Raw genomic sequence first — 17,549 nt, forward strand, 5'->3', positions numbered from 1 at the left:
AGCCACTGGAATAGCTGGGATTGCAGGCCTGCACTACCACACCTGGCTAATTTTTGTGTTTTTTGGAGTGATGGGTTTTGCCATGTTGGCCAGGCTGGTCCTGAGCTCAAGTGATCTACACAACTCAGCCTCCCAAAGTCCTGGGATTACATGTGTGAACCACCAAGCCCGGTCAACCCTTTAACTTTTTGACAAGACATTTAACCTCTTCCAGTCTCACTTTTCTCTGATTATCTCTGAGGGTTGTTTGTGAAGATTAAATGCTATAGTATATATTAAAGAACTTCAACAATTATAAATTTGTTTACCATATTTTTAGATATTTTAAAGATAACAATAGCCAAGATAGATGTGGTAATGGGATGGAATTTCCTTTTTGTACAAAGCTAACTGGCTCATCTGGGCATTAAAACCATAAGCAAGTTTTCTTTGTAAGGAAGAAAACTATCTCAGTGTGAGGTTTTTTATTTTTTGTTTCATTTTGTGAAAGTAGTTCCTAAGACAAAGATTCAAGGGCAAGTACTGTATCTGAGAGGTGACCCCATGAAACTCCAGCAGGAGAAACAGGAAGTGATGCAGGAAAAGGAAGGCATCAAGAAGGGATGTGTTATGACACCATCTACCAAAGTGGGTGACAGAAGGTTATTCCCATGGGAAAACTCTAGGAAACACCATGAAACACATGCCATGGAACTATCCCAATGGAGGATGAGGGAGCTGGGTGCAATTTGTGCACTCACTCCCATTACTCATTGTTGAAATGAGTACTCACTGCTGGAGGTGAGGTTGTTAGTTCCTGATACTTCCAGCCTGTGCCCTATGTGTGTGTGAGTGTGTGTAAAGAGGGTGGCTAGAATTCAACCTTCTAGAAAAATCCTTAGGTACCGAACTCATAACTGGAGGTTGTGTGTGGCACACTGGGCAGGATATTGGCAGAATCTGCTATGAAATTTGTCTGTGGTACAATAGCAAAGACATGGCGTCAATCCAAATGTCCATCAATGATAGACTGGATAAAGAAAATTTGGTGCACATACACCATGTAATACTATCCAGCCATAAAAAGGAATGAGATCATGTCCTTTGCAGGGACATGGATGAAGCTGGAAGCCATTATACTCAGCAAACTAATGCAGGAACAGAAAACCAAACATTGCTCATTCTCACTTATAAATGGGAGCTGAACAATGAGAACACATGGAAATGGAAACATACATACACTGGGGCCTGTCAGGGGAGGGTGAGGAGGGATAAATAGCTAATGCATGCCAGGCTTAATACCTAGGTGACAGATTGATAGGTGCAGCAAACCACTATTGCACACGTTTACCTATGTAACAAACCTGCACATCCTGCACATGTACCCTGGAACTTAAAATAAAATAAACTTACCTGTGGTATTTGAACTCTATGCCAGACACAAAATTAAGTATTTTCCTCTAGTTAACGATGATGAACCCATGGCTCAGAGAGCTCATATCTAGTTCTGTACTGAGTTGTAATCCCCTTGAGATCAGGGATTGGCTGGTACCTCTTATGTTCCCTATGCTAGACACAGGGCCCTACACATAACTGATGCTCCTTAAATGTTTGAGCTTGATAATTATGATGATAATTTACACAAAGTCAACTGTTAATGAATGAATTAGGAATCATACTTTTATATCTATGATTTAATTATACTTGAGTTTCATAATTTTATGTGTTATTATGAGCGAGAATTGTTATTATAAGCTGAATTCTACAGATGAGAAGCCTGGCAGTAAGTCATGATATATTTAAAAGACTGAAAATAAAGAGTTAAATCTTTTTATCTGGAAAATGTAACTCACAGAAAAGTTACAGTAATGATAAAAGCTAATAGTTGGTCATTGAGAAAATACAGTCAACATTGCCTGGAAATTAGAAGCAAAATTCCTTTTTATTTAATAAAGACCATTTAATATAAACTTTGAAAAAGGGTTATATGTGTTTTAATTGTTCTTAAACTGTTTTTGTAAAACTGTTGTCACATCTCCAGCATTTTTATGGAAACCTGAGGGGAAAAAATTAGTCTGTGAATTTTTCCTTTTCTTATTAAGGCAAATAAATAAAGATGGAACTCTGTGCATGCATCTGAGACCCAGATAAGGGTTCCTTTGTCGTTCTCACTAATATAGAAAAATCTATTTAAATTTTCTTACTTCCCCTTTCCTTTCAAACCTGATCCGGTTAGTGTTGGCTCCCACCCCCTCCTTCCCCAGTTATAAAACCAAACAGAAAGTTTGTACTGAAGGAACAAGTCCCTGCAGTGACTCAGAGGAAACAAGCATTTATAAACCATGTTTCCCTAAGGCCTCAGTACAAACACGGCTGTGGCCCAATTCCAGATTGGACGAGGCAACACTCACTGGTGTGTCCCCAGCAAAACTGAGTGTCAGAGGGGGCTAACCAGAAACAAGACCCAAGCTGCAAATGGCCTTGAGGCAACACCACACCCTGGAGATCTTTCATCACCAAGAGTCAAAACAACAATGGCTGAAACGAAGTCAGGCAAAGAAATGTTGGACTTTGCTGGAATGGAAACTTCTCTTTTAATTTTCTATATAGGTTGGCCTGGCTGCAGCTTCCATACTAGCTAATCCCTTCTTTGTGGTGTGTACGAGTTGTTTTCTTTGTATAGTATCTTTGCCCTAGGTTCTAGGTAGACCGTATCTGCCTAGAATACAAAGGGTTACAAGGACAGTTTGGTTTTGGCTCTGGAGTCAGTCACATCTCGTTTCGAATCTCAGTCCACCACTTCATATTTCACTTGACAAATATTTACTAAGGACCGATTTTGTGCCAGGCCTGGTTCTAAGTGCTGAGAATGAGGAAGTGAGCAAGATAGTCAGGGTCCCTGCTCTCCTGCTGTTACATTCTAATTGGAAGAGCTATGAAAAACAAACAAAAACAAAAACAAAACCAGAGAGATTGTGTGGCAGTGATGGTAATAATACTATGGAAATAAATCAGAGAGTTAGGTTGGGTAACCAGGGAAGTCCTTCACAAAATGGTGAGGAGGAGGCTTCTGTGAAGAGATTACATTTAAGCTGGGAGCTTAATCACATGAAAGAGCCAGTCAGAATAAGAACACTCCTGGCACACACAAAATCCTGGAAGAGGAATAATCTTGGCCTATCTGAGGAACAAAAAGAAAGTACATGTGGTGAGTGAGGGGAGAGTAGTATGAGAAAAGGCTGGAGAATGTGATAGATGAGAGATGGCCCCCCACTCTTAAAGATGCCTCCCATAGACATGTGGGTCTATTTCCCCTCCTCTTGAATCTGGGCTGGCCTCTGACTATTGTGACCACTACAGCATGGCAGAAGTGATGTGGTGCCCATCCTGAGCCTAGTCTTTAAGATGACTGGCAGCTTTTATCTTTGTCCTCTGTGGCCCTAAACTGACATGTAAGAAGGCCGAAAACCAGCTGCAGGGCCACATAGTCAGGCCCTGAGAACACGTGAAGAAAAGAAGGCCTCAACTGAGCCCAACCTTTCAGCTGCCCTGCCAAGGTGCCAGACAAGTCAGTGATATTGTCTTGGACCAGCTTAGCCACAAACTTAATACCACCACGTGACTCCAGTAAAGGCCACATGAGACAGAAGAACCATCTAGCTGAGCCTTGCCCAAAGTCCTAACACAGACAAAATCATGTGATACAATTCAATGGTTATTGTTTTAAGCCACTCAATTTTGGGGGTAGTTTGTTTCTTAGCAAACGATTTCCAGAAGAGAGAGAGAGAAAGAGAGAGAGAGAGAGAGAGAGAGAGAGAGAGAGACTATAGCAAGGCTACTTTGACCTTGACCCAGGATAGTTTGGCTTGAGATGGATGAGAAATCATGGGAGGGCTTAAGCAGAAGGTGTAGAGCTTATACAAGCTACAATGTGAAAATTATATGTAAATAATGATAGTTTGCCTGTTTCCATTTCAATAAGAATTGTATATTATTGTTTTTTATTTATTTTTCCTGTTTTACCCCATTATCTAGGGTTTCTGGTTAAATGTTTAATGGAAGTGGTATTATCAGGAATTTTTTTTTAAATCTTCATAAAAAATGGAAGCTTTAACCTTAATTCTAATACTAAATGTTAATCTTATTCTAGACTGGATATTGGATATTGGACTGGTAATTACACTACTAAATTTGATATTTAAACTAGATCTTTTGTTGACATTCTTTTTTGTTGTTAAGTCTTTGGAAGTTTCCTTTTACTACTGATGTGCCAAATTCTTTTTTAATCACAAATAGATTTTGGAATTCATTAAAGTTTTCTCAGCCAAAAGAAAGCTCCATGGTATTTTAAAACTTAATTTGAGTTCTATTTGCCCCTGGCTTTCTAGTTCTTTAACCTTGCTCAAGTAAACTGAACTATCTGTGTTTTAGTTTCTCAAAAATAATAATAGTATTTACATCATAGAGGTGTCTGGGGATTAAATAATATAAAATCATTAACATAGTATGTAGCACCTGGTTAAGGGCTCATTAAATGGTAGCTGTACACAATATGCTATGTGCAAGCATAGTGTGCTATTTTTATGGCTCAGTTTCCACCTGAAGAACTGAGGAGACTCCAGCTATATTCAAATTCCTCTCAACTAGTTCAGGAAATCGTTAGAGGAATCATGCACACATTCACATACAGGGCCTTTGTCATCCCAGTTGCATATCCACTAGAATTGGCCAGCACAACTGCCATTTGGTATCCTCCAGGGCCTCTTCTTCTCTGATAATGGTTCCATGGATTCTCCAAAATGGCAAGCCCTATTAGCCTACTGAACAGTGGCTGCTTTGTCCCTTCCAGCAGGGGACATTCCAGGCTGCTGCCTCTCAGGCTGTCAGTTGAGCTGCTGCCACCATCAAGCTCAAGTGGGGCAAACATCCTCACTTTCTCCCCTTTGGAAAGAAACTGCCAAAAGAGTGATTACTTGACCTTCCAGATCCCTGTAGAACTTTCTGTGTTACTATTATATTGTATTATAATTTATTTCAGCGATGCCTGTTGTACTCTGCGAGCAAACCTGTTCACTGGCCCTCTACTTGGCCTGTGCTCTCTACTTGGCCTCTGCTGCCCTTCTCTTCACCCAACTTCTATCCCAGTTTGTTCCTTAGATGAGTTTTTTCAAAGTTGTGTTGAAAAAACTTTAGTTCACTTCTTCAGACATGCCCCATAAAAGAAAAGTGCTCTTGATCAAATCCCTTTTTCTTTTTACATCTCCGTTTCATAGACTCATAGTGCATATCAGCATAATAAGACCCCAAAATATGCACTAGCAAGAAGCACTCTTTCACTTGGCTTAATCCAGTGTTTCATAAGCCTATTTAAACACAGAGTGATTTTGAGTCTCTCTGATGAAGAATCTATATTCAATAAATGTTGTTTGAGAAATGCTGCATTTCATTCCTTCCCTACTTCCAGGGATCATAAGCTTTTAAAATTTAGTTGTTACCTTACTTCTTTCAGTTACAATAAATACCAAAGTAGTGCATATTTTTTTTTGTTCTTCTAGGGGTTAGTCCTATTACATAATGAAAATAGACTGCCTGCGTTTGAGTCCTGAATCCATTACTTACTTGCTACATAACTGGACAAATTACTTTATTTGCACCTCAGCTTCCTTGTATGTAGAATGAAGATAATTATAGTATTTTTTTTTTCAATAGGGCTATTGTGATGATTAAAAGATATCATGCATAGAAAGTGAGTTCCATATATTCTGCTCATAGATGTTAGTTGCTATTACTATAACTATTATATGATTATTATTATAATTATTATTCAAAACAAAAGAGCCAACAGTTAAGGCCTACTAGATTTGTCCAGCTTGACTTAAATGTCATCCTGTTTTTAATCAGCATTGCTCAACGAAATCTGATTTTAGAATTGATGTGATATTGTACTTATGTATCACTGAAATCAGAAGTTATGTATCACTGATATGAGAAGTGTGTTAACTAAATGTTTTTCCTCTTTCATTCCTACCTATATAATATATTATGACAATTACATTTGCTATCTTACTAGCATTAATGCCATAATAGAAAAACCCAATGTTGATAGTACTATTTAAAATATAGTTATATGCATTTAGTATATTCCAGTCACTACACATCAAATATCCCTGAAAAAAAAATTTGGAGGATTGTAAGCCTCATGTTAGCCAATTGTTTATTCTAAGCACTTAGAATCATTCTAGTTATTAGTCCATATTATGTTCAGGAGAGCTGTGCGTGTTGAGTAGGAATCAGCGTTAATCTCATTTTCTAAATGAAACCTTCGATGCATATGGAAATTTTATTTTTATATTTCTGATGATGGAAGTGGAAAGACACAGGCTAGTTATCAGGGTGGAGGAAACCATGATTAGGACCTTGCCAGGATAAGCTGTTACTATTAAGGGTCTTTTGTTTGGGAACTCAGAGAATAGGAGTGGCAACTCTTTAATCCCAGTCACCAGACAGTGTGTACAAAACAGGATCTTCTACTTTATAAAGGAAACATAAGGCCAGGGAAATAGGGAAGATGAGGGTTGAATTGAATAGAAATACAGTTTATCAGAAACTAAAATTTAGTGATAGAAGAGACATATGTCCCATATGTTTCCTAAATCTTGGTCTGTATGTCAGTTTTCCTTAAATTATGTATATATTATCAATAGGAGAAAAGCAGGTTAGATCCTCTATTCGGTGTCTTCTGCCTTTCCCTGCAGGCAGCTGCCCAAATAGGAGGGATTCTGTATATGAGAAAATTTTCTAAAAGTTATCCTTGAAAACTTAAACTTATTCTAATGGCAAATGTACATGATATGATACAATCATTTAATAATGTTTTATTGTTTTTGTAAAACTCTTGATTGAGAAGCAATAAGCTTTTGGGCAAGGGTTCTTTGGCTAATGTAATGATGGAAGTGATTTTATGATGCACACAGCACAAGGGCTCCTTACAGAATTGTTACTGTTAATATTATTATTTTTGCCTGAATTTCATGGCTACATTCTCTTTATCCTTGAACAGAATATGATTTTCTTATGATTAGGAAGGGCAGGAGTCCTAAGAAGATTATTTAACTTCCAGTAGGCAGGGCTGTACCTATTTTGTTCACCACGGAATCTCCAGGGCTGAATGTATGCGTGGAACCAGAGAGTCTCAGAAAATATTTGTTGAATAAATGGATGAAGGAATGAGTAGATAAAATGTTTTCTTCTCCAATTATCCAAATAAGCTACTTAGAATTCAAATTACTGAATAATTTTTCAGTCCTCCGCTTTGCTTGGACACTGAAAATTGCTTTTTGAAAAGTCAAAAATTAATTTGGAGCCCTTTTCAAGAGCAACTTTTTCTAGAATCCAGTGTATAATATAAATATAAAAGATGTCTTATTTCCTACCTATTGCTATCTTCTTAAGTTGCCAAAGGCAAGAAGACAAGTATCTCTCAAATGCAATGCAGACAAACTGCCTACTGCTATTTAATGAAAAGGAAACAAAATTGATCTTACACTGTACTTTTATATAAATAAAAATATTATTTAAACCCTCAAGCCAGAAAACTTCCCTAGAGTAATATTGAATGATTGCTTGGTATTTCTTTCTTTACAAAAATATCAATATCAACTCTCTATAATATATGAATTTTATCTTCTTTTTCCCAAAGTAAAACCAGAAAATAATTGTTAGCATATATAATATACATAGGTCTTTATTGCTGGAGGTCTTCTCAAAAACTTGTACTCTGAGATTTATCTCAAAGGCAATAAAAATAAAGTTATAAAAATATTTTAATTGGCAATATATTTTTTCCTGCTGTTTCACAGAACCAAAGAGTGAGAAAAAAGACTCACTGGAAATGCATTTGTTAATAATTTACACATAGAGTATCATGGAATATTTTTCCTACAAATAACTTTATATTAGAGATGAATCTTCCTACAGCTTCTAATTCAAACCATGTATTCTGGATTTAATATTAGGAGTCACTCTTAACTATCTCACATGAAGGACAGGGACTAGATCAAAGATGTCTTGATAATAATGGAATTCAGTTATAAAAAGAACCAAAATCAAGAGAAAGATTGCCATAGCCTTCAAAATGTATAAAATTGTCATTGGGCTTGTTGCTTTGGATAGGTATAAACTCAAGTTAAAAAGTTTTTTATGAAAAAGAAAGAATCTTTAAAACCCTAAGCAAAGCTACATTTCCCAGCTTTATTTGTTTTATCTTTATTGACATCCAAAACACAAGTCACACATAAGCTTTAGAGATTAAGTCTCATTCTCTCCTTCTTGGTGTGTGTATGTGTGTGTGTGTGTATGTGTGTGTGTGTGTGTGTGTGTGTTCTTCCCAAAGTAAAGTAATAATTCTATTGCTTTGCAAAATATAAAACATAGGGATTATGGGAAAATGGCCAAGTTTATGGGAAAATGTGCTGGTTTATATATACCATTAGTCTCATTAATTTAAAGCACTTTTCTGTGCAGGTATTTTTCTATTCCCTGTCCTTTCATTCAGAAAGCACACATGGAGCCTTCTATAAAAGTATGTCAGTAGCTCTTTTACTGAACCCTCTCTATGGACCCAGCACTGCCTTAGGCTTTACGAGACATGATTCTGGCACTCAGAGATCTCATATTCTAACTGGGGTTAGTGGATGATGTGGTTTGGATCTGTGTCCTTGCAAAATCTCATTTTGAAATATAATCCCCAGTGTTGGAGGTAGGGCCTGGTGGGAGGTGTTTGTATCATAGTGGCCAATCTCTCTTGAATGGCACAGTGCCATCTCCTTGGTGAGAAGTGAGTTTATGACAGTCTGGGTTGTTTGAAAGTGTGTGGCACCTCCCTCTTCGCTCTCTTGCTTCTGCTCTGGCCATGTGATATGCCTGCTCTCGCTTTGCCTTCTGTCATGAGTAAAAGATCACTTAGGCCTCCCCAGAAGCCAAGCAGATGCCAGTGCTATGCTTGTACAACTTGCAGAACTATGAAACAATTAAATCTCTTTTCTTTATAAATTACCCAATCTCTGGTATTCCTTTATAGCAATACAAGAAGGGCCTAACACAGAAAATTGGTACTTAGGAGTGGGACATTGCTATAAAGATACTTGGAAATGTAGAAGCAGCTTTGGAACTGGGCAATGGGCAGAAGTTGGAGGAGTCTGGAGGACTCAGAAGAAGGCAGGAAGTGAGTGAGAGTTTGAAACTTCTTATAGGCTGCTTAAATGGTTGTGACCATAATGCTGATAGTGATATGGACAAGTGAAGTCCAGGCTGCTGAGGTCTCAGATAGAAATGAGGAACTGATTGGAAACTAGAGAAAGGTTACCCTTGTTATTCTGTAGCAAAGGACTTGGTGGTTGTATCGTGTCCATGCCCTAGGGCTCTGTGGAAGTTTGACATTAAGAGTGACAACCTAGGGGTATCTTGTGGAGGATGTTTCTATGCAGTGAAGCATTTAAGATATGGCCTGGCTGCTTCTAACATACCATACTCAGATGCAGGAGCAATGAAATGACTTAAAATTGGAATTTATATTTAAAGGGGAAGCAGAGCTTAAACGTTTGGAAAATTTGCAGCCTGGCCATGTGGTAGAAAAAGAAAGACCATTTTCAGGGGAAGAATCTAAGTGGGCTGGGGAGCAACCACTTGCTAGAGATATTTGCATGGGTAAGAAAGAACCAGGTGCTGATAGCCAAGACAATGGGCAAAAGGCCTGAAAGGCATTTCAGAAATCTCTGAGGCAGCTCCTCCCATCACAGGCTCAGAGGCCTAGGAGTGCTAAATGGTTTCATGGGTTGGGCCCGGGGCCCCATTGTCCTGTGTAGTCTTGGGAAACTGCTCCCACATCCCTGCTGTTCCAGCTCCAGCCATGGCTCAAAGGGCCACAGATACAGCTCAAGCTGCTGCTTCAGAGGATGCAAGTCATAAGCCTTGGAGAGTTCCATGTGGTGTTAAGCCTGTGGGCATGCAGAGTACAAGAGTAAAGGAGACTTTGCAGTCTCTCTATAGACTTCAGAGGATGTATGAGAAAGCCTGGGTACCAGGCAGAAGACTGTTGCAGGGGCAATCCCTCACAGAGAACCTCTACTATGGCAGTAGTATTGAGGGGGAAATGTGGGGTTGGAGGCCCCACAGAGACCCCACTGGGGCACTGCCTAGTGGAGCTGTAAGAAGGAGGCCACTGACCTCCCAACCCCAGGATAGTATATCTACTGGCAGCTTTACATCTTGAGCCTAGAAAAGCTGTAGGCACTCAATTCCAACCAGTAAGGGCAAGCACTGGGGCCGAACCTGGAAATCCACAGGAGTGGAGCTGGCCAAGGCCTTGGGAATCCATCTTTGCTACATTATGTCTTGCGTGTGGGACATGAAGTCAAAGGAGATTATTTTGGAGCTTAAAGATTTAATGACTTAAAGATTTAATGGAGCTTAAAGATTTAATGGGTTGCAGACTTGCACAGAGCCTGTAGCCCCTTTGTTTTGGCCAATTTCTCTCTTTTGGAATGGGAGTGTATACCCAATGTGTGTACCCACACTGTGTCTTGGAAGTAAATATATACTTTTTAATTTTATAGGTTCAGAGGTGTAAGGGACTTGCCTTGTTTCAGACTTTGAACTCTGGACTTTTGAATGATGCTGAAACAAATTGTGACTTTTGGGGAACTATTGGCAGGAGATGATTATATTTTGCAATGCAAGAAGAACATGGAATTTGGGGGGGCAGGGGCAGAATGATATGGTTTGGATCTGTGTCCCCACCAAATCTTATGTTGAAATATAATCCCCAGTGTTGGAGGTGGGGCCTGGTGGGAGGTTTTTGGATCATGGGGGCAGATCTCTCATGAATGACTTAATTGCATCTCCTTGATGATGAGTGAGTTCATGCAGGATTGGGTTGTTTAAAAGTGTGTGACACCTCCCTCCTCCTCTTGCTCCTGCTCTGGCCCTGTGACATGCCTACTCCCACTTCATCTTCTATCATGAATAAAAGCACCCTTAGGCCTCTACAGAAGCTGATAAAATGCCAGCACCATGGTTGTACTGCCTGCAGAACTGTGAGCCAAATCAGTTTATTTTCTTTACAAATTATCTAATTTCAGATATTCCTTCATAGTCAGGCAAGAATGGTCTAATACATTGGACTTGCAAGGGAGACACCAGTAAACAAAATGACACTGTGAAAAACCAGGTGCTCACATAAAAAACAAATAAGGATCCAGAGGATGATGGAAGGTGTGCTTCCATTTCTAAGTCCTTGCTCATGCTTTTTCTTCCACTTTGAAAGCCACCATCTTCCTTTAGAAATCCTGCCCATCCTTAGAAATTGGCCCAATGCCGTCTTAAGATGCATTTCCTTATCACCTAGTCAGATTGATCTCTCCCAGCCCTGTAGTCTTACCTTTTTTTCTGTACTAATTCTACGGACGTTATTACATACGGGTTCATATTGTAAATATTTACATATATTAGGAAAAAATATCTCCTTTGGTTCCCAAACAGCCAAAGCTAGATTTTTTGTATCTTGGAATGGTCCACAGTATCAAAAACAGTGTCACTCATTTATTGAGTAGGTGATCAATATGCTTATTGAATGGAAGATTATGTAATTGAATGATTGAGTCACAGGATTTTGTATAAAAGCTACAAGGATATTTGTATTATTACTGTTTACTAAGACCTTCCCCATACATTATATTTCTTAATTCTGTAAGGTAGTAATTATCATTGTCACCTTACATATCAGTTAACCAAGAATCAGAGAGGTTGAGAAACTTGTTTAACCTCAGAAAGCAAGTAAATGGCATATCTGATATTTAAACCTAGGTACTTTGACTCCACAAAAAAGGTCCAGTACTCTTCCCTTTCCTCATTCTACTTCTTTTTTTAAAAAAAGGCATTTATTCTATTCAGCATCATGATCGGATTGTTACATTTAGCAATCAACAACATGGGTGCCAAAAAAAAAAAAATTAAAACCCTTTGTTGGAATTCTTTAACTTTTCACAGAACAGAAACTAAAATAACCTGTTATACAATTAGTCACAAATACAGTCCTTGAGGTTTTTTGCTCGTACACATGAGTATTTGTCTAATTTGTCTAAAACGTGTCTTCTTCATAGCAGCTAAGTCCTGCCACCACTGTGCTTGACTGAGTTCACAAATCTATTGTAACCTATAGCTTCCCTGTCACTTCTCTGGCTCTCCTCTCCTGCTAAGCTTTGTTTCCTAATTAAAATATTCTGCCACTGCCATAGCTACTGTTGCTACTGGAACCCCCATAGCCACCTTGGTTTCATGGTTTGGCAAAGTATTGACCTCCACCATCACCATCATAGGGGCAAGAGCTTCTGCCTCCAAAGTTTCCCCCCTTCATAGGCCCAAAATTTGAAGACCGGTAGTTGTAATTGCCACAATCATTGTAGCTGCTACCACCTCCAGAATTCCTTCCATCATTACCAAATCCATTATAGCCATCTGCACTGCCACCATATCCACCACCACCACGGCTGCCACCAAAGCCACCACAAACACTGAAGTTTCCTCCATGACCAAAGTTGTCATTCCCACCAAAACCACCTCCACAGCCATTACCAGTTTCCAGAACCACTTCGACTTATTTGTCTGGACGGAGTGCTAGCCATCTCTTGCTTTGACAGGGCTTTCCTAACTTCATAGTTGTGGCCATTCACAATATGGCATTTCTGAATTGGAAAACTTATATGTGGAGTCATGATTGTCAAAGGTTACAGAGGCAGAACCCCTTTTCTTGCCACTGCCTTGGTCAGTCATGATTTCTTTCTTTTTTTTTTTATTATTATTATACTTTAAGTTCTAGGGTACATGTGCACAGAGTGCAGGTTTGTTACATATGTATACATGTGCCATGTTGGTGTGCTGCCCCCATTAACTCGTCATTTACATTAGGTATGTCTCTTAATGCTATCCCTCCCCCCTCCACCCTCCCCACAATAGGCCCCGGTGTGTGATGTTCCCCTTCCTGTGTCCAAGTGATCTCATTGTTCACTTCCCACCTATGAGTGAGAACATGTGGTGTTTGGTTTTCTGTTCTTGTGATAGTTTGCTGAGAATGATGGTTTCCAGCTGCATCCATGTCCCTACAAAGGACACAAATTCATCCTTTTTTATGACTGCATAGTATTCCATGGTATATATGTGCCACATTTTCTTAATCCAGTCTGTCACTGATGGACATTTGGGTTGATTCCAAGTCTTTGCTATTGTGAATAGTGCTGCAGTAAACATACGTGTGCATATGTCTTTATAGCAGCATGATTTATAATCCTTTGGGTATATACCCAGTAATGGAATGGCTGGGTCAAATGGTATTTCTGGTTTTAGATCCTTGAGGAATCGCCACACTGTTTTCCACAATGGTTGAACTAGTTTACAGTACCACCAACAGTGTAAAAGTGTTCCTATTTCTCCACATCCTCTCCAGCACCTATTGTTTCCTGATTTTTTAATGATAGCCATTCTAACTGGTGTGAGATGGTATCTCATTGTGGTTTTGATTTGCATTTCTCTGATGACGAGTGATGATGAGCATTTTTTCATGTGTCTGTTGGCTGTCTGAATGTCTTCTTTTGAGAAGTGTCTGTTCATATCCTTTGCCCACTTTTTGATGGGATTGTTTGTTTTTTTCTTGTAAATTTGATTGAGTTCTTTGTAGGTTCTGGATATTAGCCCTTTGTCAGATGAGTAGATTGCAAAAATTTTCTCCCATTCTGTAGGTTGCCTGTTCACTCTGATGGTAGTTTCTTTTGCTGTGCAGAAGCTCTTTAGTTTAATGAGATCCCATTTGTCAATTTTGGCTTTTGTTGTCATTGCTTTTGGTGTTTTAGACATGAAGTCCTTGCCCATGCCTATGTCCTGAATCACTTCAATTTTTCCATACTGTTCAAAATAATATCTTAGGGGATGTTCTTCAGTGTCTTCTTTAATGCCACCAACAAATTTCTTTTTCACTGTTAAGTGGGTACGTGGTCTTTGAGAATCTTCTCTTGAGACAGCTGTCTTTGGTTCCACAACTCTTCCATCCACCTTCTGTGGCCTTGCATTCATGGCTGCATCCACCTCCTCCACAGTGGTGTATATGACAAACCCAAAGCCCATGGAGTGATTGGTGTTTTGATCTCTCACTACCACACAGTCTGTGAGCATTCCTTATTGCTCAGAATGGCTCCTCAGGCTCTCATCTGATGTTTCAAACCTCAACCCTCCAGTGAAGAGCTTCCTCGGCTGTTGTTTGGGCTCTTGAGGAGACTCTGACTTAGACATGATGGCAGGGAGAAGCGAGACTTTAATGATGTGTCCTCATCGGCGTCCACGGGCAGAAAGGAGTAAGCTGACAAATATATCTCCTCATTCTACTTTTTATAGTTATTCACTATAGGGTTTATTTAAATGAATTTAAAAACCTTTAGTAACGGGAGATTATAAGGAGTGTGAGGAAAGACTATTGAGGCTCTGAGTATTCTTAAAAGACTAATATAACAACTCATTTGTATATGTTTTAATGACTCTGATGCCATTTTAAGAAGCAGTATCACTGATGTTTCATTGGATGTCTCAGATTGAGGATCTCTTCAAATGATAAGGCTCTTTATCTCTCTACAGAAAGCAGCTGTGGGGTTTTTCATCTTGTTACCGCAATTTTTTTTCAAATATCAAACCTGCATTCATAAGTTTAAGTGCTGTGATATTTAATACATCCGTTGATGTTATTAATAAATAAGACTCTCTGTAGCTTTTCTGTTATGAATAATAGTCTTCAACATTCATCCGAATGATGGATATTTGGCATGCCTTAAGTTCAAGTTTTTGGTCCTCTTATAGCCTAGTGGCTACAAAATAATAGTATCAATCTACTTCAAAGGCAGTCTGACAGAGTGTAAAAGGGCTTCACTCGGGTTCAGAAGATGTGAGTCAAGACATGAGTCAACTGTCCTTTCTTCCATTGAAAGGAGCTGTGTGATGCCAGGCAAATCCTTAATGTATGTGGGTCTTCTTTTCTCCATCTGTGAAATGAAGGAATTGAAGAGTCTGATCTTTAAACTCCTTCCAGCTCTAATGTTCTAGGATTTATCTGGTCTTTTGTTGAGCAAGAAAGCCCTATGCTTCCAAATGGTTATAGGAGCATTAATTTTAGACAATTAAAGACATCTCTCCCACTGGCAAGTCGTGTGAGATTAAACAAATCACTTAAGCTCTTCCTTGGTTTACTCATCTGAAAGCTAGGGATAATAATAACTACTATACAAGATTTTAAAAAGACATTATAAGAGAGGCCTTTGTAAACTTCAGTGTAATGTACACATCTTCTTGGCTGCCTGCTGCTCAAATATAAAATGCAACTTTGTGATATAAACAATCTGAAATGATTAAAAAACATAATTCTAAGTGTTCTTCTCGTATATGTTTTAAATTATGTATTGTCATATATTTGATAAATACACAATAATATATGTAACATATATGGAAGTTTTGCAGCATAATAATAAAATGAAAACTCATGACCCTACCACCCGTCCTAGATGCTAAACCATTCTCAACATCAACGAAACAGTCCTGTGTGTTTTTCTCTGATCCAACCCTCTACTTTCCTACTAGAGTTTCCATTTTTAACCATCTAAAATATGTTTACCACATATGTATGTATTCTTGAAGAGTATGTTATTTAGTTTTGCTTTTTTTTTTTTTTTTTTTTTTGGTTAAAAAATGACATGATAGTGTATGTAGTCTTCTGAGACTTTCTGCTTTTCCCCACTTAAGGTTATATTTTTATCATTAAACTATGTTGTATCTGGTACACATCGATCATACATTTTTGCTGTTGCATAATATTCCATTCTATAACTCTGCCACGCAGTATTTATCCATTTTCATGAAAATGAGCAGTTAGGTTGTTTGCAGTGTTTTTACTGTTGAAACCATAAAACTAAAACAGATGAGCAAGGTGTACTCTCCTGGTGCACATGAATAATTGTTCCCACTTCCATCTATGCTTTATTTTTCTCCTTAATATTTCTTACTATTTAGCATTATGGGTACATGCACCCACACACATACATAACACATCTCAAGGTTTTGTATATACACATATGCAGGCATACACATGCACATGTGCGTGCACGCGCGCACACACACACACAAACACACACACACACTAGTCAAAAATCAAAAATCCACAGGTGCTCAAGTCCCTGATGTAAAATTGTATTTGCATATAACCTATGCACATCCTCCTGTGTACTTTAAATCATCTCTAGATTACTTTTAATACCTAATACAATGTAATGTGATGTAAATATATATATTCACACACACAAATAATTAGCTGGAATCACAATTGAAATATAACATTTTTGTCTATTATTTCCCTGCTGTGTTCTCAGTACCTAGAAAAGGTACTGAGAAAGGGCTCAGATAATATTGAATGAATGAATTAATGAATAGGGTTTTGTTGCTTGATTGTTAAATAAATAAATTATCATGTTAGGATTTACTGTTGATGCAGAAATGATCATGGAATATTGAAAAGACACTGAATAAATGTCTCTTTCCACATTCAGTTATTCAGGGTGCTTAGGTTCTAGTCCCAGATCTGCTACCAACTAGCTGTGAAACTTTGGGCAAATTAATCTTTCTGATTCTGATTACAAACATTTATATGAAGTTAACAGTCATTTCTGTGTACTGTGATGATTAGCATATGATATTGATACAAATGTTTTATGAACCATGAACTGATACATAAGGACATGCTTGTTGTCATTATTCCTATGGCAAAGGTTCCTCACATTTACTGAGATTTTTAAAATAAGCATGAAGTTACTTGTTTCATATCAAGAACTTTTGAGGTTGGGCAAGGAGACTATGAGAAAAATATGATATTGGAGAGTGAAAGAGCCCAGTCCTGGGGGCCTAATCTGGTACACTTTGTGTTGGATGTGTGGTATCAAGCTTTTGCTGTAAAATCAAGCTATTTTTAACCCCAAGTAAGCATAAAGAATCTTTTTTAAAGTAGGGCAACCAAGATAGTGTGTTACCCTTTCCAATAAGCCTGCCTAAATGAAATATTCATCCTTTATGTCAAAATAAGAAGTGATATATATAATTGAGGACTAAGAAGGGATAGAGTCTTCTGAGGGTGAATCCTTAAAAAGTCCTGCATATAAAATAACTATAGCAGAAATACCCATTAGTATTGAATTACATTTCTATATTGTGGAGAAATTAGATTTTCTCTTTTTTTCTTTTATCTCAGACTTGCATGAACAGGCAAAGGCAGAGGTGGTGATGGTGATGTCTGAGAGAAGCTTTTTACCTGCCTGTTTCCAGAATAGTGCAATGAAAAAAAGACCCCTGGATTTGTGCTGCTCAAAATTAATAGCTTCAGCCTCCATTTTACCATCTGTAAAATAGATTAATAAGCATATTGTCCCACTCCTAGTGGTGTAAGAATTAAGTATAATAAGGTGGGTGAAAGCCCTGTGTAAACTGTAAAGTGT

The 17,549-nt window shown here is 38.3% G+C and overlaps 1 pseudogene; it reads right to left on the minus strand.

The window, feature by feature from the left end:
* Nucleotides 1-12,026: 12,026 nt before the first annotated feature.
* Nucleotides 12,027-14,329, minus strand: LOC140710768 (heterogeneous nuclear ribonucleoprotein A1-like; annotated as a pseudogene).
* Nucleotides 14,330-17,549: the final 3,220 nt, after the last annotated feature.

This window comes from Chlorocebus sabaeus, chromosome 1, assembly GCF_047675955.1.
Source record: "Chlorocebus sabaeus isolate Y175 chromosome 1, mChlSab1.0.hap1, whole genome shotgun sequence".
In the NCBI taxonomy this organism is placed as follows: domain Eukaryota; kingdom Metazoa; phylum Chordata; class Mammalia; order Primates; family Cercopithecidae; genus Chlorocebus; species Chlorocebus sabaeus.